Source organism: Tachyglossus aculeatus, chromosome 11, assembly GCF_015852505.1.
Source record: "Tachyglossus aculeatus isolate mTacAcu1 chromosome 11, mTacAcu1.pri, whole genome shotgun sequence".
Lineage (NCBI taxonomy): Eukaryota > Metazoa > Chordata > Mammalia > Monotremata > Tachyglossidae > Tachyglossus > Tachyglossus aculeatus.
Window position 1 is genome coordinate 44968175 of NC_052076.1, and position 27566 is coordinate 44995740.

At 46.0% G+C, this 27566-nt stretch overlaps 1 protein-coding gene and 1 non-coding gene across 2 annotated transcripts in view; one reads left to right on the forward strand and one right to left on the reverse strand.

Moving 5' to 3' along the window:
• The window catches only part of JPH3 (junctophilin 3), a 130868-nt gene that overhangs the window by 74939 nt on the left and 28363 nt on the right, over positions 1-27566 (forward strand).
• LOC119935260 lies at positions 14694-14830 on the reverse strand. The gene has a single exon (XR_005453147.1). It is a non-coding gene; the product is annotated as a small nucleolar RNA SNORA7 (small nucleolar RNA).

The following is a 27566-nucleotide window of genomic DNA, read 5'->3' on the forward strand; positions in this document are numbered from 1 at the left end:
GTGACTTGTCCAAGGTCACACAGCAGGCACTTAGTGGAGCCAGGAGTAGAACTCAGGTCCTTCTGACTGTGCTGTATGGCCTGTGCTCTATCCACCAGGCCATACTGCTTCCTACTTGCATCCTGTGGCTATACCAAAGCAAGGGGAATATTCCCTATTCTCTTCAGGAGTTGACTTGATATCCTTGAGCATCTGGAGGTTTACGGTTCTCTGCCAAGACACTAGGGTAATTTTTTAATCACCTTCTTTGGGGGGGTTAAGCCTTTTCCAGCCTTTTGCCCAGAAACCTGATTTAAGAGACTGAAGCATATAGGTTGAGGTCGAATTCTGGTATCCTTTTACACTGTTCGAGTGGAACCAGGGCACCACATGGTCTTTTGATCTGTGCTGGGCATAGCTGAGATCTCCTTCCTCCGATTCACAGACTTTGCTTCTCCTCGCAGAAAGTGTCATCCATATGGAGATCAACTGTTCAGCAGTGGACTCGCTAATACTACTAATAACAGTAATAGTAGTAGTATTTATGAAACACTTCTCATGTGCTAAGCACTGGGATAGATACATGATAATCAGTTCTCCCAGCCAAAGGGGACGAATGCCTTCACCCTCATTCCTTTGATGCCGGCTCTTTTGTTCCTAGCCAGACTGCATTTCTTAGAGCGTATGCCTGGGAGTCAGAAGGATCTGGGTTTTAATCCCATTCTGCCATTTGTCTGCTGTGTGACCTTGGGCAAGTCACTTCACTTCTCTGCACCTCAGTTACCTCATCTGTAAAATGGGGATTAAGACCGTGAGCCCCTTATGGGACAGGGACTCTGTCCAACCTGATTACCTTGTATCTACCCCAGAGTTTAGAACAGTGCTTGGCACACAGTAAGTGCTTAACAAGTACCATACTTATTATTATTATTATTAGACCTTAGTGTCTGCATTGTACATTAGAAATACTAAGGCCATTCATGGAAAAGAGCTAGGGGTTAAATAGTCTAATCCTCATCATCATCATCACATACACTGTATTTGGGCAAGGGATAGTGATTAAGAGGGAGACAGAATGCAGTGATTTCCGTGAGTGTTATTTCTGGGGGAAAATGTCTTCCCCCTCTTTCCTCTTGCACCTCTTCTCCCCACTGCTCCCCATAAAGACTGTGTGGCTCTTCAATTTCATAAACAACAACCTGATAGAAGGTCAGTCAAGGAAGGGGAGGAGGAGAGAAGCGCAAGAACAGCTTTAGGACCAAGAACATATTCTAAGCACCTTGATTCGCTCTAAGCAGGTATTTCCTGTCGGCCTTGTCTTAATCGGGAACGTGCCTGTTGCCCTCAATAATTCCGTGATACATGACAGATGGCTTGAGTGTCTGGGCTCCCTCTCTCCCTCCCTCTCTCCTTCTCTTGCCTGTGTTTAATTCTACCGCAATCTGAAATAGCCCCACGATGCTGCATTCACCAGGGTGCGTGGAGCCTGGCGCATGCCTGGGCTTCACCTGGGGCCGAGGGAGGGAGTGGGTCAGTTTCCAGTGGTCCTGAGGAAATCGAGTGTCTCCAAAGGAGAGTGCCTGCATCCCTTGCACAGTCTCAGCCCTAAAAATAACACTAGTATTTTTAACCCAAGTTAGCATGGGGGCACCTGGTAAGCAGCAGGTCTGTTGGACAGCCATCGTGTAGATGGGGCTTTTCAGACCAGCATCGGGCAATTGAGGGAGCCCACGCAGGGCTGAAGGCTTTCTGGCCATGTGGGTTTTAGAAAGAGGCTGCATGGGCAGAGACAGCTCTTGAGAGAGAGAGAGAGAGAGAGAGAGAGAGAGAGAGAGAGAGAGAGAGAGAGAGAGAGAGATGGGGGAAGGGAAGAGAGTGGAGAGGTGTGCCTTGGCTCAGCTGCCTGTGGCTCTGTCCCCCACAGCGTAGGGAGGGACCTCCCCTCCAGGATTTCTTTTTGGAATGGTGTGACTCAGTGTGTTACAAAATTGAATTAACATAATGTCTCATCCTCCTCCCCCAGGTTCTGAGAGTCCCCGATGGAGGGCTCAAGATGCCTTCCAAACCCCAGTCCACTGTGTGTGTGTGTTTGTGTGTGCGCACGCAGGCACATATGTGCACCTGTGGAGTGTCTTGTCTGTCTGTCTGTCTTGTCTTTCCCCTCCCTTCACCACACACAGCTTGTGCTAACCACCCACCGACTATCTCCCTTCTAGCCCATGGATGGGTAAGCCACGACAGAGTCTGGTTTCAAGTCTCGGGGCACGTCCTGAGCTAGGAGTATGAGCTGCTTCCCTTGGCCCAGACTGCAGCTGTCATTCCACTGGGTGAAACCATGCCCCAGCCTGGAAAATAAGTTCAGAAAAACCAGCAGCCTCCGCACTGTGTTTACCACCCTTCCCTTCCTTGGGGAGGTTACGCTGGTTGTCAAATGAATAAACAAAGTAGTTTTTTTCTGCTCTCTAGGCATGACACTGGATATTCTCCCTGGACAGCTGGTTTAACCTTCCCAATGAAAGGCTGACATGCTTTCCAGTTATTTACTGAGAAGCCCTAACTCCATTGCCCTTGTGGATGCCCCGTTCCATTCACACAGGGGTAGACTGGCTCCAAAATTAGGAAATAACTTGCCCAAAGCCTCCAGGTGCATTACTGACAGAGCCAGGAGTAATCCACCAGATATTAGCTGCATGTTCTAACCATTGGATAGTGCTTTTCTCTGAGCCCCAGACTGGGCTTGAGCAGAGAAAGAGGTTCCTGGCTGCGTCTCCCAGCCTCCCAAGTACATGCAGCCCAGCCCCAACAGCACAAATGTTTCTGGAAGAGCCAACCCTTTCCTGCCCGCCCCCAGGCTCTCCAAGGAACACAACTGCAGGGAAAGAAGGAGAGATGCTGCGCATTTCAGCTCCTCACAGGGTCTGCTTTCCTTTCGGCTGCACAGAGCCAGCATGGGAGATTTCTGACTGAACCACACTGTGGCAGGACTTAGAGTCCTGCAAGGGAGAGGCAGTTTTAACTGTCACATGGCCCAAGTAGAAGAGCTTTTGATGACTTGGGGGAGACTAAGAGAAAGTACAAGGGAAGGTGAAGTGCCTAAGGCCCGGCAGGCAGCCCCTGCTGCTTGGTTTGCCCACCCTGCTCCACTAAGACCAAGCAATCCTCCCCCACCCACCATTCAGCCCCCGGAAGGAGATTTTCATGGTCTCGGCAGCTCTTTGGAGCTGGGAAGGAAAGAAGGAGTTGGAGGCCTGTAGGCAGGAGCAGGTCTTAGACACCCACCATGCTGTCCCGAGGAATTCTCCCCTCACCCCCATACCCAAGCAGCACAGATGGCACCTGTGGCTGACTACTGGGCACGGAAGGCCTGTGTCCTCCTCCAAGCCGGAGAAAGCAGGTCCCACCAGTCCCCAGAGAACTCATTGCAATTCTACCCTGTGGGGGGGTCCCCCTTTTAGACTGTGAGCCCACTGTTGGGTAGGGACTGTCTCTATATGTTGCCAACTTGTACTTCTAGTACAGTGCTCTGCACACAGTAAGCGCTCAGTAAATACGATTGATTGATTGATTGAGCAGGAGGTGGAGGAACTCCTGTCCTCCTTGCTGGGACTAGGTAATGAGGACGGGGCGTGATGTTGCCTTGCTCTGTGACCTCTGCCACTCACAACTCTGAGATAAGGATAGGGGAAAAGAGAGGAGGAGAGGGGAAGGGACTAGTCCTCCCTCCCCTCCCCTCCTTTCCTTTGCCCTTCCTTCCCTTTCCTTCTCCTCCCCCATTTCCCACTGGCCGCAACAGCTGTTGCTGTGAAGCAGCCATGCATGCAGTTGACATCAACACATTTGCACCCTGCACAGAGTGATGTAATGATATCACATATCACGTGGGGTCCCCGTAAAACCAAATAGTCCTAGGCCCCTAAGGAGGGATTAATCTAGCCCAGCTGCCGCCGCCTGTGTGTTGTTTGGGATTGGCATAGGGGACAAACAGTGCAGTATTCTGCACACAATAAGCACTTAATAAATACCATTTGTTGATTGATCGATTGGGACAAGGCCTTTAAATCTATGAGATTCACAGTGAAGGAAACTACGTTAATGGGGGATGAGCTCTTTGGGCACCAAGTGCGCAAAGTATTTATTTCGTTTGGCTCTTCTGTATGAAAAGGCCCTTAACCCAGGGGTAGAGTACTGACTCCCCATGCACACTCTACATATCCTGAATAGATGTTCACATCTGGGGGTCGGGGGAGATTGTGTCCCTCTGTTGCAGGTTCTGGTGGGCTGGCAACCAGGCCTCAGGAAACCTTTGGAGAAAGAGAGACTAGCTGGCACTTAAGGACGGGTTTTATCGGAGCAATAAACACCTGGTGGGAAAATAACAAGCCCATTGTTAGAGCTTCAAACCCCCTGATTTCCGAAAGCAGCAGTCTAAATTGAGAGGTACTTTCAGCCTTTGCTTATCCACAGCCGCAAAAATAGATTTTACACAGTTCCTTCTGGGTGAGACAGGCAGGCTGTGCTGAATGCAGCCCCGGCGGAAGTTGAGGCGGAGAACCTGGGGAGGGGAGGGAAAAGGAGAGAAGAGGATTCCAGCAGCCTGACAAGAGACTCTTGCGACAGAGGGTAGGTCAGGAGACAAGCTGAGCGTGAAAAGGATTTTGTTTTCCAGTGAGAGTAATGGATGTTAATGGGATGTCAGGGGTTAAGGAGGTTCCTCTTGCTGTATATGTTTGTACGTATTTATTACTCTATTTGTTTTACTTGTACATATCTATTCTATTTATTTTATTTTGTTAATATGTTTTGTTTTGTTCTCTGTCTCCCCCTTCTAGACTGTGAGCCCACTGTTGGGTAGGGACCGTCTCTATATGTTGCCAACTTGGACTTCCCACGTGTTTAGTACAGTGCTCTGCACACAGTAAGTGCTCAATAAATACGATTGATTGATTGGATTGAAAAGTGGCTTACGGGGTGATCCAGAAACAGAGGATTTCTCCTTAGGGAGTTGGAGATGTTCCCTTACCACCTCAGTCAGGAAGGGACCCTAGGTATTTACAGACCAGCCTGACACACTCAACTCCTCTCCCAAACGTTTAGTACAGTGCTCTGCTGACAGTAAGTGCTCAAAAAATACAACTGATTGATTGATAGAGCAAAGGGAGCATACAAGTGACTGTCTCTAAACATTGAACTCAACCTTTAGTTGCTAAGTTAGAAGGCACCGACCTCAGTACTATTTACTTGTACTATTTAATTAGCACTCCCTATATGCCAAGCACGACACAAAACAATCAGATCAGACGTAGTCAGTGCCCCACAGGGGGCTCACAGTCTGAAGGTTGAGAATGAACCGTTATTCAATCCCCATTTTACAGATGAAGAAACTGAAGCGCCTCACTTTGTATGACTTGTATCAAGTCACACAGCAAGCAAGTGGTGGAGCTGGGATTCGAACCCAGGTCTTCTGAGTTGTGGGAGTCGTGTTCATTCCACTAGGCCACACCTTTTCTCCTGCTTCCCTTTGCCATGATTATTATCAGATTTTAGTGAGGTTGTCCATGGGAAGAAGACTTATAAATTCAGTTTGTTTACATGTTTCTCTCCCACGGTGTCGTAAAACGCTGCTGTTGCTATGGGAACTTTACAGCATAAACTTGCTAGGTGTCTGTCTGCAGTAAGGATTAAATCTAGGCTCTTTTTTGTTTCCTTTTGAAAAAATGTTCAGAAACCAGACTTCTGTCACAAGACACTGACCTCGTGGTTCTCCTTAAGATGAGCTCGTGTTCCCAGCCCTTTCTCAGTACTCCTTTACCAAGAGAGTCAGGACAGTAGGAAAGAAAGAAGGCAACACAATAAGGGAAGAGCTAAGGAGAGGAAATAAGAGATTAAGATAGCAGTTGAGATGGCTTGAAGAAGAGATGAAAGAGTCTTCCTCCTCAATAGCTTTGCCTTTAGTGTCTCTCCATATTTTTCTCAACAGTTGATGATCTAATCCTTTTCCATCACACCTGGCCGCTACCTGGATCCCTCCCTCTTCTTTGCACCTGGCAGCCTTGGGAGCTTTTGGTACAGAAGGTGTCACCTAGGGTGGAAATGGAGCAGCTCACAGCCACACAGCTGGGGTAACAAAGGGATATGAAAATGAGGCCAATAGTCTTTTGGTACCTGCCCTTCACAATCTCCCCTCTCCTCTAGTCATTTCTTCCATTTGTTCATTCTCCCAACATCAGTGTTTACTGAGCTGCTACTAGGCATTGTGTAGGGTTACAAAGGAGAAAATGAGACATGGTTCCTGTCCTCCAGAACCTCACAGTCCGCTAGAAAAACAGGGTAAATGAGACGCATAGCGTACAAGAAGACAAACATCACAGTTGTAAAGGCAGAGAACTGTCAGTGGCAGCCATAGCGCCAGGCCGACTGGAGGTCAGCAAAGGGACTGGGCTGCTCAGACCAGTGGAGTTAATCCAGTAAGGTTGCAGGAAATCCTAAATTCTGGATCTGGAGGAACTGTTGTGTTTCTCCTGGAAATCATGCCCAGGGATCTACAGTATCTGTTCCCAAATCTGAGTGGATAAAGCCTGGATGGGACCTGACAGACATTTAGGAGAGTTTACGGTCTTTTCTCAAAGGAGTGTTTCCATGATGAATATTAAAGTCCCTTGGCACCTTCTCATTCATTCACTCATTCAGTCGTATTTATTGAGCGCTTACTGTGTGCAGAGCTCTGTACTAAGCGCCTGGGAAGTACAAGTTGGCACCATATAGAGACAGTCCCTACCCAACAATGGGCTCACAGTCTAGAAGACGGGCTCACAGTCTGGAGTTCATAGACATCTGATTGTCCAGCGGCTCAGTGAATCTCTGGGGCCCTGAAAGTGATGGTTATTTGGACTCGTGGAGTTGATAACCGTGGGAAAGGCCAGAATAGAAGAATGCAGTGAGCTGGCCAGGTAAAGCAGGAAGGAATAAAATGGTGGGAATAATCAATCAATCACTGATATTTATTAACTGGGCAAATGGTATATTAGATTTGAACTTTTTCCTCATAATTAGGTGTGAGACAGGACGGGGCAGATGAGCCCAGCCAACCACGTAGAAGAAAACAGATATGACTGCAGTGGGCAAAACAGTCGTGTTAGAATTAAGTGAATGCATATCGAGGGCTGAGGTAATCAAGGAAGTCTTCCTGGAGGCATTTAGCTTTCCACAATATTGTAAACACTGGGCAAGGCCCAGTTTGGTGAATGGGAAGGGAAGGCCTTTCTACTGATGGGAGCCATCCTGAGGGAAGGCCTGAAGAAAGGAGAAGGGAAAGAAGATGGTATGCTGGGATGAATTGTCTGATCAGCACAGTAGGTGACAAGGATGGGGCGCCAGGAGATGAAGAAAGGGCAGCCCTTGATTGTTGATGATATGTTCAATATTTATTAAGCCCTCACAGTGTGCTGGGTGTTATTACAAAGCACACACAGAACACTGATTGTACCTTCCAGAAGCTGAATTTCCACAATGGTTGCTCTTACAGGAGCCCACTTAACCAGCCAGTAAAGTGAAGAGCAACCTTTGGCTCTGTGAGGCCAGACTGTGGAACGTTTGAATCAGCCGCTGCCATCAGCCAGAAGAGGAAGTCAGGCAAACTCCAGAGGCCCTAAATAATTCACGTTGAGGAGGGCAATCTCTAGTGAGCCAGACAAGGGCAGGGCTGCTATCCAGCTAATCCCGGGGTAGAAAACGTTCTAGGTGAGCCAGTGTTACTGATACCAGGCAGCGACTCAACAGCAGCAATGTCCTGGAGCACGAACCCAACTGGAACGCCTCAGTTCCCTGGGTTTTCAGTGACTATTGGAGAAGAAGGCCGTGTCATGGGTGAAGTTTTGTATCTCTTGGCAGCACAACAAAGTTGACAAGCCTGAGGAAAGGAAGAGTCACCACTCTCGGTAGATATAGGATTTGGACATTTAATGAGGCGCAGATGAATAACATGTGATGGGGAAAACTCGGTTGTAGTTCAGTTGATACAGTTCTCTGATAACAATTCTGTGATCCAGCTGCCATATATCTTTTGCTTTTTCTTCTTTTTCTCAACACTGCCTTGGGTCATTGGGAAACTTGGGCAGAGGCCAAGGTGAGAAAGTTGAGGAAAAAGTGACTTCATGGGAAGTTTTGAGATGTCTAGGACCTCAGAAGCCTTAGGGTAGCATACCCACCTCAGCCCTCCCATGGAGCTCACCTGCAGATTATGATGTCAAAAGAAGAGATAAGCAGATCCCATAACTCTGGTCTTGGCCAATCTAAAGTTCCCATCCTCTTACAAAACCACCTCAGGAAGAGATATAGTAATTATAAGTACTTATTAACACCTCCCATATGAAAAGGACTGGACTAAGCTCTAGATAAAATACAGACTTTTATTAACCATCCAGAAGATTGTGAGCCCCATGTGGTTGGACTGTGTCCAACCTGATGCCTCCTTCTCAAGCCAGGACATTGTGAATGCCAAATTCTGGCCTGGGCAAGGACTACTGACCTCAGTGACATGGTTTGCAAGGTGAGCTTCTGGGATGACTCTGAACAGATCCCAGCATCTCTCCGAGACTCAGTTGCTCTGCTTGGGGGACAGCTTCTTTCGTTCTTTCAGGGGTGTTGTGAGACATAATTAAATGTAAAAACACTAGACCTGCCAGAGGAGACAGGCACTGTGTCATCAGGGTTATCGTTCTACCACAGAACTCTCCCACAGTGGGGTTTGCTAGAGAATCAGGGTTCAGATGAAAAATGATAATAATAATAATAATAATAATGGCATTTATTAAGCACTTACTATGTGCAAAGCACTGTTCTAAGCGCTGGGGAGGTTACAAAGTGATCAGGTTGTCCCACAGGGGGCTCACAGTCTTGATCCCCATTTTACAGATGAGGTAACTGAGGCACAGAGAAGTTAAGTGACTTGCCCAAAGTCACACAGCTGACAATTGGCAGAGCCGGGATTCAAACCCATGACCTCTGACTCCAAAGCCCGTGCTCTTTCCACTGAGCCATGCTGCTTCTCTTTGGAATGATGATTCCAAAGGTGCACTTTGATTTAAAAACCGACATGTGTGAGGATCACCTTTTGCTCTGATTAAAATGGAGAAACAGATTGAGAAGCCGTGGTGCAAGAAGCACCAAAAACGAATCTACAGTACATTTGCTCAGCAAGGATTACTGAGTAGGATCACAGGCAGTGGCAACCGCCCCTTCTCAAAATACCTCTGAGCCCTGTACCAATGGAGGCAAAATAATCCCATACCCCAGAAAAAATGGAACTGCACCCTTTAAAACAGCTTGATTGGATGCTTACTTGAGACAGAGCCTTATCTAAGAGCCAGTGTGGCCTCTTGGAAAAATCCTAGACATTTCATAATCTCCCATGAAGTCATTTTTTCCTCAACTGCTTGCCTTGGCCACAGCCAAAGTTTCCCGATGCCCTAAGGCAGACGAGGTCTCCTGTCTTCGGGCTTACCCTGGTCCTTGGATGGCCAGGGAGCCAGCAACCTCTGTTCCACTGATCCCAGCCGATCATCAGCAGGGAGCCAGGCAGCCCTTTACCCCCATATCTGGGGGTCAGCAGGCAAAGCCTAAAACCTCAGAGTCAGGGAAATGCATGTCTGCCAACATCTGTCCCCGACATCAATGAGACACAGGAAATTCAGAACAAAGACCAACAGCTTCCCCCTCAACCCCAGGAACCTCAGTCTGACTTAGCCATTTATTTATTTATCATTGCTCTGCCTGGGTGTTTGTGTGGGCTTAAAGATAGGAGACATTATAAATCAGAGAAGGGGAAGCTCCTCAGAAACCTGTCATGACAGACTTTCCCGGGAAGCCTTATAGTGTTTTTTGGATGTGAGAAAGAGGTGAAGGCAGAAGACTTGGGTTCAACTCCTGGTTTGTTCACTTGTCGCTGTGCAACTTCAGGCAAGCTATTTACCCTCTCTGAGTTAGTTTCTCCACTCTAAAAAATGGAATTAGCAATACTGAGGCTCTCTGAGATCATTAGGGAGGCCAACTCTAACTCATTGAACAACTTGGAGAGAGCCCTTTGACCATCAAGGGAATTCCCTCAGGGACCAAATTCACCTTGGATAAGCACTTAGTACAATTCTTGGCATAGAATGAACACTCAGTAAATACCAGTAAATTCCATATCAGTAAACTCACCTCTGAAGACCTGGGGGGATTCTTTTCTGAGCAGTGAGGACCCACACCCTCTTTGCCAAGTCGGTTTGCTTGACCCGGGGTCTTCTCAAGAGGCTCCAGTCACGTCTTCAGCTCCAGGCTCAGACAGATGATGACGCTAGGCGAGAGCAGGGGAAAGCTTGGCAGCCACCTCAGAGACTACTTTCCAAAGAAAAGGATGTTCTGGAGAAAAAGGTACTTGGAAAGATGAGATTTACTGGTAATCGTGATTACTTGCCAGAAAATATCATTTGGGCTTTCAACTCTATTAGGCTTTAGAGGAGAGTTTGGCTTGATGTAGTCTGCCTTGTTCTGAGATCACCCAATTGGTGCCAGGTGAGTAGGAAAAAGACATCAAATTTTACACATTTTACTGATGGTGGTAGTCACATGGTAGTCACATGGTGGTAGTCAGCTGGATGAGGGTGGTTTATTTAGCCAAGTGGCTGTAATGAATCAATTAGCTCCTGGAAAGGGCAGAAATTTGCTGAATAATAATAATAATGTTGGTATTTGTTAAGCACTTACTATGTGCCAAGCACTGCTCTGGGCAGGAATTTGCTGAATAATAATAATAATAATAATAATGTTGGTATTTGTTAAGCACTTACTATATGCCAAGCACTGTTCTAAGCGCTGGGGGGATAGAAGGTAATCAAGGTTGTCCCATGTGGGGCTGTCTTAATTTCCATTTTACAGATGAGGAAACTGAGGCATAGAGAAGTGACTTGCCCAAAGTCACACGGCTGACAAGTGGGGAGCCGGGATTAGAACCCATGACCTCTGCCTCTCAAGCCTGTGCTCTTTCCACTGAGCCATGAATGTCTGTAGAGGGTACCGTGATCATTTACCCCAGTTAGCATCCTGGATCTGGTGGGGGGGGGGGTCTCAGATGGCAGCCAACTTGGGAGAGCAGGTGAAGATGGGGAGACGGAGCTACTGCTGTCTGTGCTCTTTTGGGAAAGCCAAATGTCATTTCTCAAGGATTTTCCCCCCTCGGATTTTCTCAGGGGGGAGATCCAGGTGGTGAAACCCTAAACTAAGGGAAAGTCAATGGCTAGAGTGGCTCAGCTGAACTCTTCTTCCCTGATTCTTCTGTTCCAACAACAAAGCCTCTTCACTGAGGGCAGGACTAAAAAATCTCCACTGGCTACCAATCAATCTGCACATCAGGCAGAAACTCCTCACCCTGGGCTTCAAGGCTGTCCATCCCCTCGCCCCCTCCTACCTCACCTCCCTTCTCTCCTTCTCCAGCCCAGCCCGCACCCTCCGCTCCTCCGCTGCTAATCTCCTCACCGTACCTCGTTCTCGCCTGTCCCGCCATCAACCCCCGGCCCACATCATCCCCCGGGTCTGGAATGCCCTCCCTCTGCCCCTCCGCCAAGCTAGCTCTCTTCCTCCCTTCAAGGCCCTATTGAGAGCTCACCTCCTCCAGGAGGCCTTCCCAGACTGAGCCCCTTCCTTCCTCTCCCCCTCGTCCCCCCTCCATCCCCCCCTTCTTACCTCCTTCCCTTCCCCACAGCACCTGTATATATGTATATATGTCTGTACATATTTATTACTCTATTTATTTATTTTACTTGTACATATCTATTCTATTTATTTAATTTTGTTAGTATGTTTGGTTTTGTTCTCTGTCTCCCCCTTTTAGACTGTGAGCCCACTGTTGGGTAGGGACTGTCTCTATATGTTGACAATTTGTACTTCCCAAGCGCTTAGTACAGTGCTCTGCACATAGTAAGTGCTCAATAAATACGATTGATGATGATGATGATGACTAGGAGACGTTTCCTGGGTTTTCACCATCCCCTCTGGAGGCTGCTCGTACTATTTTTTTTCTTGGATCGCTGAATTTCTTTCTGAGTATTTGCTTGATGGTCTTCGGGCCCTGGGTGTGTTTTAAGTATATCCATAGGGATTGACTGAATCAATCCATCCATCAATCAATCAGTCAGTGGCATTGTTAAAAAAATAATAATGTTTATATGTTTGAGAAGCAGCGTGGCTCAGTGGAAAGAGCCCAGGCTTCGGAGTCAGAGGTCATGGGTTCAAATCCTGGCTCTGCCAATTGTCAGCTGTGTGACTTTGGGCAAGTCACTTCACTTCTCTGAGCCTCAGTTACCTCATTTATAAAATGGGGATTAAGACTGTGAGCCCTGTGTGGGACAATCTGATCACCTTGTAATCTCCCCAGTGCTTAGAACAGTGCTTTGCGCATAGTAAGCGCTTAATAAATGCCATTATTATTATTTCCTTCTAGACTGTGAGCCCACTGTTGGGTAGGGACTGTCTCTATATGTTGCCAACTTGTACTTCCCAAGTGCTTCGTACAGTGCTCTGCACACAGTAAGCACTCAATAGATACAATTGATTGATTGATCATATATTATAAATAAATTATTTATTTATAGAGAAGCAGCGTGGCTCAGTGGGAGCTCACCTCCTCCAGGAGGCCTTCCCAGACTGAGCCCCCTCTTTCCTCTCCCCTTCCTCCCCATCCCCCCCGCCTTACCTCCTTCCCCTCCCCACAGCAGCTGTATATACGTTTGTACATATTTATTACTCTATTGTGTATTTGTACATATTTAGTCTATTTATTTTATTTTGTTAATATGTTTTGTTTTGTTGTCTGTCTCCCCCTTCTAGACTGTGAGCCCGCTGTTGGGTAGGGACCGTCTCTATATGTTGCCAACATGTACTTCCCAAGCGCTTAGTACAGTGCTCTGCACACAGTAAGCGCTCAATAAATACGATTGATTGAATGAATGAATGAATGAAAGAGCCCGGGCTTTGCAGTCAGAGGTCATGGGTTCAAATTCCGGCTCCGCCAATTGTCAGCTGTGTGACTTTGGGCAAGTCACTTCACTTCTCTTTGCCTCAGTTACCTCATCTGTAAAACGGGAATTAAGACTGTGAGTCCCCCCCATGGGACAACCTGATCACCTTGTAGCCTCCACAGCGCTTAGAACAGTGCTTTGCACATAGTAAGTGCTTAATAAATGCCATCATTATTATCATTATTATTATTACTAAGCACTTACTTTGTGCAGAACACTGTACTAAGCGCTTGGGAGAGTACAGTACAACCAAATTAACAGCCATGTTCCCTGACCATAACAAGCCTACAGTTTATCAGTGAGTCAATCAGTGGTATTTGAGTGCTTACTTGTGTGTGCAGCACTGTAATAATAATAATTATTATTATTATGGTATTCATTAACTAAGCACTTGGGAGTTTCCCTTTCTGGACTGTAAGTTCACTGTAGCAGGGGATATGTCTATTATATATATTCTAGACTGTGAGCCAGTTGTTGGGTAGGAATTGTCTCTATTTGTTGCCAAATAGTGCTCTGTAGTACAACTTGTACTTCCCAAGCGCTTAGTACAGTGCTCTGCACACAGTAAGCACTCAATAAATACAATTGATGATGATAAGCGCTCAATAAATGCGGTTGAATATTGTATTTGGGCTAGACCTAAAAGGAATACTTAAGAGCCAAACTTAGGTTGGGGATGGTGAGATGCCCAAAGAGAGATCTCTTTGCTCCACTGTGAAAAATGTAATTCATCACTCAATCAATCAAATGTATGCAGAGCATTGCAGTAAGCACTTGGAAAGTACAATACGATACTGTTGCTGCGGTGTGATCCTTGCACATAAAGAACATACAATCTGCAGACTGAGCCCCCCTTTTCCTCCTCCTCCTCCCCATCCCCCCCACCCTACCTCCTTCCCCTCCCCACAGCACCTGTGTATATGTTTGTACAGATTTATTACTCTATTTTACTTGTACATATTTTCTATTTATTTTGTTAATGATGTGCATCTAGCTTTAATTGCATTTCTGATGACTTGACACCTGTCCACATGTTTTGTTTTGTCGTCTGTCTCCCCCTTCTAGACTGTGAGCCTGTTGTTGGGTAAAGACCATCTCTATATGTTGCCAACTTGTACTTCCCTAGCACTTAGTACAGTGCTCTGCACACAGTAAGCGCTCAATAAATACGATTGAATGTATGAATGAATGCAGGGGGACAGGCAATAAAATAAGTTCATGGCCTATCTAGCTGGATGAGAATTAGGAGAGAGGGGATGAACACTGATGGTCTGTACAGATATCTGGCAAGAAGAACCTTGTAACATCCCCTGTATTACTCGGGGCACAGTAATATCTTGTTCTTGCACAGCCCTTTTATTTTTCCAAAGCACTTTCACTCAGTTAACTCATTTTTTATCCCCTCAACATCCGTGGGAGGTGAGGAAAGGTATGTTGTTTTTGTCTTTTGCTTTCGAGTTGTGCCCGATCCTCAGTGACACCATGGACACATCTCCCCCAGAACTCCCCACCTCCATCTGCAGTCGTTCTGGTAGGGCATCCGTAGAGTTTTCTCGGTAAAAATACGCGGTGGTTTACCATTGCCTCCTTCCACACAGTAAACCCGAGTCTCCGCCCTCTACTCTCTCCCATGCCACGGCTGCCCAGCCCAGTTGAGTTTTGACTTGTAGCAGATTGCCTTCCACTCACTAGCCGCTGCCCAAGCTAGGAATGGAATGATAGGCCTCTGCTTGACTCTCCCTCCCGCAGTCTGGACTGGTAGAGTACTGGAAACTCTCCAGGTGCGACCCTGAGAGGTGGAGGAAAGGTATGATCATCCCCACTTTACAGATGAGGAGCAGATAAGAGAAGCAGCATGGCTCAGTGGAAAGAACCCGGGCTTTGGAGTCAGATGTCATGGGTTCGGATCCCGGCTCCGCCACTTGTCTGCTGTGTGACCTTGGGGAAGTCACTTAAATTCTCTGAGCCTGTTACCTCTTCTGTAAAATGGGGATTAAGACTGTGAGCCCCACGTGGGACAACCTGATCACCTGATCATATGTTGCTGACTTGTACTTCCCAAGTGCTTAGTACAGTGCTCTGCACACAGTAAGCGCTCAATAAATACGATTGAATGAGGAAACTGATGTCCAGAGAGGTTAAATGACTTGCCTGTGGTTACGCAGGAAGCTGGGGGCAGAGCTGGGACTAGAATGCAGGTCTCCTAACTCCCAAGCCCAAGCTTTTTTCACTAGAATGTGCTGCCTCCCTAATGTAATGTCACACCTCCCGTTTTACAGACATACTCTATGCTTCCCTGAATCAAGAACCTTGTCTAGTTGGGAGCCCTGGCACCCTCACTTGCTCCAGAGCATCTGTGTTCCCTTACTAGGGAATGTGTCTGTTTGTTGTACTCTCCCAAGCACTTAGTACAGTGCTCTGCACACAGTAAGTGCTCCATAAATACAGTTGAACGAATTGATCAATCAATCAATGAAACTACGGACACCCCTTCTGAGCCCTGGAACTCGGTGTTGAGAGCCATGGCAGAGAGAGGAGGGAGGTAACAGTCCTTCAATCCAAAGTGGACCTCAAATTTTTCTTTCAGCCCTGGAACTTCCCCAGGCTCCTGGGGATTCACAGAACAAGGCTATCAATCAGTCAATCAATCGTATTTATTAAGTGCTTACTGTGTGCAGAGCACTGTACTAAGTGCTTGGGAAGTACAAGCTGGCAACATATAGAGACAGTCCCTACCCATCAGTGGGCTCACAGTCTAGAAGGGGGAGACAGAGAACAAAACCAAACATAGTAACAAAATAAAACAAATAGAATAGATAGGTACAAGTAAAATAAATAAATAAATAGAGTAATAAATATGTACTACTAAGGAGATAAATTGAATTTGCTCTAACACTAAGGCCTTCCCTCCTCCAGTGGCAGAAATGGGATAGAATGAAGCCAGCCACTTCCTCAGTGTTTCAGCTGCAAAGCCAGCTGTGCCAGTGGCAGGGATCCTGTCATTAGAGCTTCACCAATGATTTGGTTGGTGAAAGACAGGTCTTGTTGGGTTTTGTAGTGTGTTAAGGGTAAACAATCTGATTTCAGACTCATCCTATGGGTAGGCTTACTGAGTAGGAAAGGGGAAGCCTTTCAGAGAGGTATTTTTGTATCTGCCACAGATTTTTTAAATTGCATAAATCATTTCCATGGGAAAAAAACTGAATGGTGAACACTAAATATCTCTGGGAAAGTGGAAGCCAAGGGCTTGAACAGTCCTTGCTTCCGAAACAGCAGGTTAGAAATTCCCAGAGCTTTTCAGAGTGCCTTGCTCCTAGAAAAGCTGGAGAGCCACCTTTCAGAGCATCCCGAGGCAAAATAGGCTGGGATACCGATTCAGGGTGAACCGCTCATATTCCTGAAAAGCCAGGACCTGCCTTCTGCTTTTCTTCCTTTGGACTTCTTGCAAGAGAGATGACTTGAACGCAGCATTGCACTGCAGACTTAGCTGTCACCTGTCAGCCCCACCCCCTTGCCTCTCCCCACATCCCCGACCTGTCAGCTGTAGTTAAATCTGAAAAGATCCGCAGAGATTTAAAGAGATCTATTGACTGGGGTGTTAATTTTTTTTTCTCTCTCCCGGGCGTGTAGCCTGACAATCTGTCTGGCTGCCCAGTAATATGGAGGGAACCAGCTCAGCAGAAAAAATCCGAGCCAGTGCCAGCTCTCCTGCAAGAAAACCGGGGCTTGCTATTGTTCAAATCAGGGAGGGATCTCCCTTCTCCATGCTGCCCTCTCCTTCCACCCTGCAAGCCCCAAAGCCTGTTAGCAGTTCTGTGCTTCCTTCCCTCTGGTTCAGCTGCCCCTCACTTTCCCTCATTGCCCCTCTCACTAAGGCCTTCACTTTCCCGACTTCCCACACCCACCTGGGCATCAAGCCAGAGTCCTCCTCTCAGACTCAGCTGCCCCTGCCAGAATTATGCTTATATCAAAGGAGAAGATTAAACTTTATTTCTGCATGCTTGCTTGGGGCCTACAGCCTAGATCCTTTGGGAGATTTATAGACACATTCACGGAAATCGTACCATTTAGTTAACAGTCTGGAACCACAAAAACAGTTTTTGGTTGGGGGGGGGCGGGGGAATCTCTGCACCCGGAGGCTAAAACCAATTCACGGATTTCACTCGTGGGGGTTAGCCAGAAATGAAGCCACTGTAAGATTGTAGGCTTGCTATGAGTGGGATAAGAAGTGGAAACAAAATGATATTCATGGGGAGCCCTTACCCTGTGAATGTCAAATGTCGAATGGGAAATGTCAAAGCAGGGGATATTTGGTCAGGTTTCAATTCCCCCACCATGGAGGGAATCCTCTGGAAAAGAATACTGTAGCTGGGTGGCACAGTTGAGCAGTTTGCAGGAAATGGAGAACTCAGGAAATGGCATTCCTGGTCTCCAGCAGGGGTAACAGGATGGTTGTGGAGACATGGGATATATCCCCTCCTTGACTTCCATACTATTGGTTAAGGAAGAACCTAACTTCCTTCTTTCTCCTTAACATCCCTAATTTCCCCTCAAGTAATCCATGTATTTACCCTGGGTCCTCTAGAACCTATTGATATTTTCAACCTGCACCATTTCCTGTGACAGGGGATTCCACCATTACCTGCTATGTGATGATGTATTTCTGGTGGTCTGCTTTAAACCTCCACTTTCCAGCTTCAGTGGCTGAATAGATTGACTTGTGTTTACTCCTCCAACGAATCCGCAGCCTTGGCTTCTCAGGCAAATATTAGGTAAACTTTGGGCAGGCAACCAAGATTATCCCTCAACCAGCCTTCTCATTGGAATCAAGGATTTTGATGAGGGGATGACAAGAGAAAACTGTTCAGAATAATAATAATAATAACAATAATAATAATAATAATGGTACTTGTTAAGCGCTTTCTATGTGCCAACCACTGTTCTAAGCGCTGTGGAAGATACAAATCAATCAGGTTGGACACAGTCCCTGTCCCACATGGGGCTCACAGTCTCAATCCCCATTTTACAGATGAGGTGACTGAGGCTCAGAGAAGTGAAGTGACTAGCCCAGACAAGTGACAGGGCCGGGATTAAAACCCGTGACCTCCTGACTCCCAAGCCTGTGCTCTATCCACTATGCCAAGGCTCAGCTCTTCAACACTCTCATTTTAAAAGGTTGCGAGACCCTAGAAAGGGCTGCCACAGAGGTTATGGAAACCTAAGCCTAGGACAGGCAGCAGCTGCCTGGGCCCCTTCTGCCAGGAAGCAGGGCGGGGGTGGGAGGAAACAACCATGAAAATAAGCATTTGCCAAGGCCTAAAGGAAGCCAGGCGGCAGAACTAAAGAAAACCAGGCAAAGAGCCTAAAAGAAACGGGAGACTTCGTCCTGTTCCCTTTTGATTTGGTTTTCATGGGAATCTGGACCAGTGGGAAGCAGTGAAGGTGTCTCCATACGCCAGTACTTGTGTTGTCTTAGCTTAGTGTCATGGACGATGGAGATGACTGGGAAAGGAAGGAAGGGAGATTGAGTACAGTGCTCTGCACGCAGTAAGTGCTCAATAAATACAATAGAATGAATGAGAGTGAGGGCAATGCTGATTTTTACAGACAGAATTTGTAGCCAAATGACTAAAAACATTTTTTTTTAAATGGTATTTGTCAAGCACTTACTATGTGCCAGGCATTGTACTAAGCACTGGGGTAGATACAAGCTAATCAGCTTGGACACAGTCCATATCCCTTGTGGGGCTCACAGTCTTAATCCCTATTTTACTGATGAGGTGACTGAGGCCCAGAGAAGTTAAGTGACTTGCCCAAGGTCATACAGCAGACAAGTGGTGGAGCCTGAATGAGAACCCAGGTCCATCTGACTCCCAGGCTTGTGTTCTATCCACTAGACCATACCGCTTCTCAGCCCTCTCTGCTGGGGCACTAGGTGACACCAAATTGTCTTTCCCCAGAGGACCCAAGAACCCAGAGGTGGCATGGCCCATTCAGGAGAATGACAACCCAGGGAAGAAGACACTATCAAAGGGGTTTTCGATTCCACTAGCAGATTTAGCAAACCAACCACAGATAGCAAGACAAAATGTCCAGAAGTGATAGGCCCCCGACTACCACACAAACCAGGGATTTCCCGTCTCAGGAGCAACTTTAGCCTTGGGAAGGGGAGAATGAACAAGGACTTTGTCCAAACTTTAAACTCTACAGACACTATTACTGAAGCTAACCCTGCCCGTCTGAGAATACATCTGGATGCCTTTGTTATATGTGGTCTTCATTTTTCCTGGCACTTTTCTTGGGTTTGTCTGAAGCCACACAGAAGACTCACCATACACATAACTCAGCAGAATAATAATATATAATATAATAATAATATAATAATGGCATTTGTTAAGTGCTTACTATACGCAAAGCACTGTTCTAAGCGCTGGGGAGGATACAAGGTGATCAGGTTGCCCCACGTGGGGCTCACAGTCTTACTCCCCATTTTACAGATGAGGTAACTGAGCTCAGAGAAGTGAAGTGACTTGCCCAAGGTCACACAGCAGACATGTGGCGGAGCTGGTATTCGAACCCATGACCTCTGACTCCAAAGCCCAGGCTCTTTCCACTGAGCCACGCTGCTTCTCCTGGTATAATGGAATGACTAGTATATGTGTTTGTGTGTGCATGCACATGTTGTGTGCATCGAAGGCACTTTACAATGAAAGAAAATTGAACTATTAGCTAGGGAACTGAGGCAAGGTCCAGGAGTATGCAGCTCTATGAATTTAAGACCTCACCAGTCCTAATCAATCAATCAATCAATCAATTATGTTTATTGAACGCTTACTGTGTGCAGAGCACTGTATTAAGCGCTTGGGAAGTACAAGTTGGCAACATATAGAGACGGTCCCTACCCAACAGTGGGCTCACAGTCTAGAAGGGAACAAAACCAAACATATTAACAAAATAAAATAAATAGTAACAAAATAAAATAATCAGTTTGTGTCAAACTCTTATGCAAGTTCTGTCTGGAAAAGAACTATATATTTGATGCTTCATTATATAACTCACCTAGAATAGTGCTACATTACATTTTCTACCTACCTGGCATCCGAGGACTCTCGAAGCCTCTTACAGGTAATCAAGTCTCAGAACGACCTGGGATAATGTTTTTGTTTAGCCAAAGCATTAATTTTCCCCAAATGCATTTTGTGACCTTAAAGTGTTAATGGATGGTATTTTTGGTCATCTCTCTGTTATTGAAAAATGCTAAATGCAAAAACTAAATTAAAGACCCAGGAGGTAGAAAGTATGTATTAGCGGGGGAAATAAGGCAAGGTACAGTAAGAGCCCAGTATATGTATATATAACTTCACTAGGTAACCATAGGGGAGTGGGTATCAAACTGTTATGTAAACATTAAGCCAGTAAATGTTTGATTCCTCAGTATATAGAAAGCGAGGTCGCTTGAATGCTACGATTAGCGGGGATGGGAATGAGAAGTCGACCATTGTCTCTCGAACACAGTTTCCTGAATATTTATTTGGCTTCGGTGTGGCTGAGAGGGCTGGACATTTCCCCGTCAGTTTCTACCATTTCACCAACGGGTTCTTAATCCTCAGGAGCCAGTTTCCAGAAGTGGCTCAGTAAATTAGTTAGGTGGGTAAGTGCTTACTCTGAGCTAAGCACGGTGGTGAAAACAAATAGTTCAGACGCTCTCTGGTCCCTCACGGGGCCTACAACCCAGTTATTATGTTTATTAATTTTAAGTAAGCTAAGCTAAGCTCTCCGCCAAGCTAGCTCTCTTCCTCCCTTCAAGGCCCTACTGAGAGCTCACCTCCTCCAGGAGGCCTTCCCAGACTGAGCCCCTTCCTTCCTCTCCCCCTCGTCCCCCTCTCCACCCCCCCATCTTACCTCCTTCCCTTCCCCACAGCACCTGTATATATGTATATATGTTTGTACATATTTCTTACTCTATTTATTTATTTATTTTACTTGTACATATCTATTCTATTCATTTTATTTTGTTAGTATGTTTGGTTTTATTCTCTGTCTCCCCCTTTTAGACTGTGAGCCCACTGTTGGGTAAGGACTGTCTCTATGTGTTGCCAACTTGTACTTCCCAAGTGCTTAGTACAGTGCTCTGCACACAGTAAGCGCTCAATAAATATGATTGATGATGATGATGATGAAGTAGCTTGACCTAGCGGCAAGAGTCCAGGTCTGGGCATCAGAGGACCTGGGTTCTAATTCCGTCTCCACCACAGGACTGCTGTGTGACCTCGGGTAAGCCACTTAACTCCTCTGTACCTCAACTGTAAAATGGGGGTTCAATACATGTTCTCCCTCCTACTCAGACTGGAAACCCCATAGGGGACAGGGACTGTGTCCAACATGATGAATTTATATTTACCCCAGTGCTTAGAATAATGCTTGACACATAGTAAGTACTTATAGCAAATATCATTAAAAAATCCTCTAATAGTGTCAGTTTTCTAGATCGATTGTGGCCTAGTGGATCGAGCAAGGGCCTGTGAGCCAGAAGGTCATGGGTTCTAATCCCAAATCTGCCATTTGTCTGCTGTGTGACCTTGGGCAAGTCACTTCACTTCTCTGGGCCTCGGTTACCTCATCTGTAAAATAGGGATTGAGACTGTGAGCCCCATGTGGGACAGGAACTGTGTCCAACCCGATTTGCTTTCATCTACCCCAGTGCTTAGTACAGTGCCTGGCACATAGCATTTAACAAATACTATTATTATTATTGTAGTATACAGTTTCCACTGGGAACCTGGGAGACTCACAGGTAGTCCTAGAGGAGGGCAGGAGTGCCCCTGGAAATTATAAACTCAGAGCCTTTCCACCTGAGAAGCAGCGTGGCTCAGTGGAAAGCGCCTGGGCTTTGGAGTCAGAGGTCATGGGTTCGAATGCCGGCTCCGCCACATGTCTGCTGTGTGACCTGGGGCAAGTCACTTCACTTCTCTGACCCTCAGTTACCTCATCTGTAAAATGGGGTTTAAAACTGTGAACCCCATGTGGGACAACCTCATTGCCTTGTATCCCCCCAGTGCTTAGAACAGTGCTTTGCACATAGTAAGCACTTAACAAATGCCATTATTATTATTATTATTTGCCATATAAAAGATGAATCACAATGCAGACTGAAAAAAATGAAAAGAAACGGGAAGGATTGTGACTTGGTGCTTAACAGGGGCTTCAAATTCCATTCAACAAAAGGATCGATTTACTAGATAACTAACAGATCAGTTGATTGCTAAGATTTTTTTTCCCTTGCTTTTGAGCCCAGTTTGAGTTGACCTCACAGAGAAAATACCTCTTTTTATGGTTGCATCACTTGTGTTCCCAGAAGCCCAGCTAATTTATCCTCCTCATGTCCCACCCATTGAAGGAGAGGACCAACTGCCTGCCATCTGCTGTAGACTCGGGGAGGAATATCAGCTCTAGAAGTTGGTTGAGGTAGGAGCTGGAGAGAACCCCGATTATGAGCCAAAAATTTCAACCTACTCACTGTACCTCCATCTCGCCGCCAACCTCTCGCCCACATCCTGCCTCTGGCCCGGCATGCCCTCCCTATTCATATCCGACAGATGATCGCTCTCCCCACTTTCAAAATCTTATTAGAAGCACTGCTCCTCCAAGAGGCCTTCCCTGACTAAACCCTCATTTCCTCGTCTCCTATTCCCTTCTTGTCGCCTTTGAACTTGGATTTTCTCCCTTTATTCACTCCTCCCTCACCCCACAGCACTTGTGTCCATATCCGTAATTTCTTTATTTATATTAATGTCTGACTCCCCCTCTAGACTGTAAGCTCGCTGTGGGCAGGAAATGTGTCTATCGATTCTATTATATTGTACTCTCCCAAGTGCTTAGTACAGTGCTGTGCACACAATAATTGCATCGATTAATTGATTGATTGATTTCAACCTTAAGACAAGGCTGCAGAGCCCAGGTCAATTTCCCAGATTGTTTAGGCCAGTAAACCAGTTTCTCTGGGAGAAGTGAGAGTTGTTTTCCCTGGATACTCAGCTTCATTATACAGAAAATTGTACCGTGGAAAATATCAATCGATTCAAGAAGGGGTTGAAAATATGAATGGGGAAGCAGTCCATTTTGGGTTGTCTTTTAGATGGCATGAGGCGGTTGGATGGCAAGCAGCACCATCCCATGGTTCTGCCAAATACCTTTAGGGGCTACCATCGAAGACGGAATACTGGTCTGGGTGGACTGGTGACCTGATATAGTATGGCTTTGCTCAAGTTCTTCTGTTCTTCTTGGCTATTTCTATGGGTCAGATTCAATGAGTAATTGCTCAATTCTTGCAGTAGGCTAGAAGTGAAGAGAAAAACGAATGTAACCATGCAGGTGGGGCCAGGAGCGGATGTTCACTTCTCCCCTCCACTCTATCCTCTACTGTCCCTCCAAATCCAATATCTGCCCAGGTTAAGGAGGGAGATAACAGCACCTATAGCTTCTGGCAATGCACATTTTTCAGGTGACGCCAGCTGGGCAGAAGCCTTGCACATAGTAAGTGCTTAGTAAATGCCATTGTTATTATTATTATTATTAGAAAGTATCAACTGTCATTTAGGGCATTTCCTAGCATCCTCTCCTGTTCCTTATCCATGCCTCCAACCACACCTAAACCACACACCCTCATAGACTGTAAGCTCACTGTGGGCAGGGAATGTGTCTGTTAATTATTCAAGTGCGTACTACAGTGCTCTGCACACAGTAAGTGCTCAATAAATACGACTGACTGGCTGACGTATTCCAGGAGGTCAGGAGTTGGCAGATCCCTGCCAACTTGCCTGGAAGCCTTTCAAAGGGACTGCGGACCAGCTTTTTTGGTTTGGGGCTCCTGTGTTCTCCTTTGTATAAAAATGGTTTTATTTGTCCATACTTTTGACATAGTATATTGGAAATGTGTGGATAACTGAATAGGTTCCTTAAGGAAAGGGAGAGAGCATAGGTACCGCTCCATGGAGGTAATGGGGGTTATGATATCCTAGATGTTAGAGCTCTACTCCCAGACTTGATCACCCCAGATCTCTGACTTGATCTGATAATTTCCAATCTGAGCTCAAAAGAGACAAAATGGTAGCTTTTTGGCCCATTATCCCTATGAAGCCAGTCATTCCCACTAAAATCCTCTCCCTGTTTTAGCTCCCACACTCAAAATGGAAAGTCAACACCTCTGGGAGAGAGGATTGTTGATTTTAGTGGTCCCCGAGACTGTCTCTTAAAATGGGATCCAACAAACTCACAAGAACTCACATGGGATAATTCTAATGACCACACAAACCCTAGCCTGGAATTTCTGACTCCAACTGTAAGAGACTTGTGTAATCTCTTGGGATTTCCAAAAGGTCCTTTGGATTCCCAAACTCTTTCTTAAGTCTGAGCATATGGAGTTTTCAATGATAGTCATTGGAGAGAAACCAAAAGATCTGATACTGATAACCCATAAGATCAACGAGAGCAAGAAATATTATGGCAACCCCAGCCCACCCCAATATCACTTCCAGTGGATCAGACACCCAGTGTCTCTCGAGGTAGGAGAGTCAGTAATAATCCCTGAATCTCCATCAAAGTCTGGACCATGGATAGAAGGCAGTGGCTTGTCTGAACAGGAAAACTAAGTGGACAGTTGAGACCAGTTATCTGGTTAATTCAGTCCCAAACCCCTGCTTTTGGGGGGCGGGGGGGGGGGGGGGGAAATTGCTGGAATGACGTGGTTTGCATTGGTCAGATCCACCAGGTAATCACTCCTCACCCAGATTCATTACGCATCCATGGTATTGGCTTACAAAGCTTGGGCTGGTCTTGGCCTCTCTTGGGGGAGTTAGGCCAACGGCCAAAGTACAGCCAACCGGAGCGAGGGTAGGCTCTTCGATAAGTTTCTTGGCAGTATGCCCTCCGCATTACTTTCACTAGGCGTCAGCCTGTATTTATTAGGCATCTTCAAAAGCTGTCCACTATCCAAAGACCTCTGGACATGAAGATATTGCAGTTTAATTAAATTCAGTGTCTGAAACCTAATATTCCCTATAGGATAAAAGAGCGAATTTCAAAGGTCCCTACTGAATTTGATGGCAAAAACTGCAAAATGTCTGCCTTGGATAATAATAACAACGATAATAATGATAATGATAACCTGTATATTTGAATATATGTTTGTACATATTTATTACTCTATTTTACTTGTACATATCTATTCTATTTATTTTATTTTGTTAATATGTTTTGTTTTGTTCCCTGTCTCCCCCTTCTAGACTGTGAGCCCACTGTTGGGTAGGGACTGTCTCTATATGTTGCCAACTTGTACTTCCCAAGCGCTTAGTACAGTGCTCTGCACACAGTAAGCGCTCAATAAATACAAATGATTGATTGATTGATAATAATAGAAGCAGCATGGCCTAGTGGCTAGAGTATGGGCCTTGGAGTCAGAAGGACTTGGGTTCTAATCCTGGGTCCTCCTTTTGACTGCTCTATGACCTTAGGTAAGTCACTTCACTTCTCTGTACCTCAGTTACCTCATCTGTAAAATGGGGATTAAGAATAGGAGCTCCTTGTGAGTCATGAAATGTATCCAACCTGATTGGCTTGTATCTCCCCCAGCACTTAGTACAGTGCCGGGCACACAGTAAGCGCTTAACATACACTGTTTTAAAAAATAATATAATAATGGCAACAATAGCAATGGCAATAATAATCATGATATTTATTAAATGCTATGTGCCACTGTATGTGGCACATATATGTATGTGCCACATGTATGCTATGTACAGTGCACATGTACATGTTATGCTATGTATGCTATGTACAGTGCACATGTATGCTATGTGCACTGTACCAAGCTCTGCGTAGGTACAGTGTATGCTGCTTGGACACAGTCCTTGTGCCACGTGGGACTCACAGTTTACGTAGGAGGGAGAACAGGTATTGAATCCCCATTTTAAAGATTAAGAAACTGAGGAAAAAGGAAGTTGTGACTCACCTAAAGTCACACAACAGGCAACTAATAATAATAAAAATGACTGTGGTATTTGTTAAGCGCTTCCTATGTGCCAGGCACTGTACTAAGCGCTGGGATGGATACAAGCAAGTCGGGTTGGATACAGTCCCTTGTCCCATGTGGGGCTCACAGTCTCAACCCCCGTTTTACAGAAGAGGTAACGGAGGCCCAGAGAAGTGAAGCGACTTGTCTAAGGTCACACAGCAGACAAGTGGGAGAGCCGGATTAGAACCTAGGCATTCTGACTCCGAGACCTAAGCTCTTTCCATGGGAGATTACCACTCTGGGGGTACCTGGTGCCAAAACAGCCCCAGCCCCCAACCATTCTACCCAAGCCTGGGTTCTGGGGTTGCTATCAATCCCTTGCCTAGTAAACTCGACTGGCTAGCTGGAGGCAAGGAGAAGGGGTGATTTGGGCCTCACCAAATGCTCAGGGGCTTCTGGGCCCAGTGTACAGCTGCAGTCGCCCTGGAACAGCACGGTGGAATGAATTTCTCTTCCTCTTCCCGCCTCCCAGGCCAGGCTGAGCTCTCGTGGGAATTTATCCTGCTGTGTACTTGCTGCCCTGCCAGCCCTCCCTTTCCTCATTCAGGCAATTACAGGAGCCTCAGAAAAGCAGGACTACGCGAGAGGGCGGTTTTGTTTTTGTTCCCAGCAGGTTCAGAACAAAAATGGAAGCATATGTTGTGAAAGTGTCTGGATTTAGCTCGGAACCAAATGGCCAAAATTTCTCTGATGAGAGGAAACAGGAGCAGAGCATATATACTATATGTACAGAGCAGTACGGACTGGTGTTTGTACATGGCTCTGGAGGGGGTAGAGTGAGCCTACCTACAATAATAATAATAATGGTGGTATTTGTTAAGCGCTTACTATCAATCAATCAATCAATCAATCAATCGTATTTATTGAGCGCTTACTATGTGCAGAGCACTGTACTAAGCGCTTGGGAAGTACAAATTGGCATCACATAGAGACAGTCCCTACCCAACAGTGGGCTCACAGTCTAAAAGGGGGAGACAGAGAACAGAACCAAACATACCAACAAAATAGAAATGTACAAGTAAAATAAATAAATAAATAGAGTAATAAATATGTACAACCATATATACATATATACAGGTGCTGTGGGGAAGGGAAGGAGGTAAGACGGGGGGATGGAGAGGGGGACGAGGGGGAGAGGAAAGAAGGGGCTCAGTCTTTACTATGTGCAAAGCACTGTTCTAAGCGCTGGTGGGGGGCTACAAGGTGATCGGGGTGTGTGTCTTTGTGACTGTGAGCCCACTGTTGGGTAGGGACTGTCTCTATATGTTGCCAACTTGTACTTCCCAAGCGCTTAGTACAGTGCTCTGCACACAGTAAGCGCTCAATAAATACGATTGATTGATTGATTGTGGGTGCGTATAGGTATGAATTTTCTTTTTTTTTTTTCATTCTCTTTCTCTCCAGTTCTGTGCATTTAGGTGTAACATGTCAGTGTTGAAAAAGCAAATTTCAGCTTAATCTTTTAG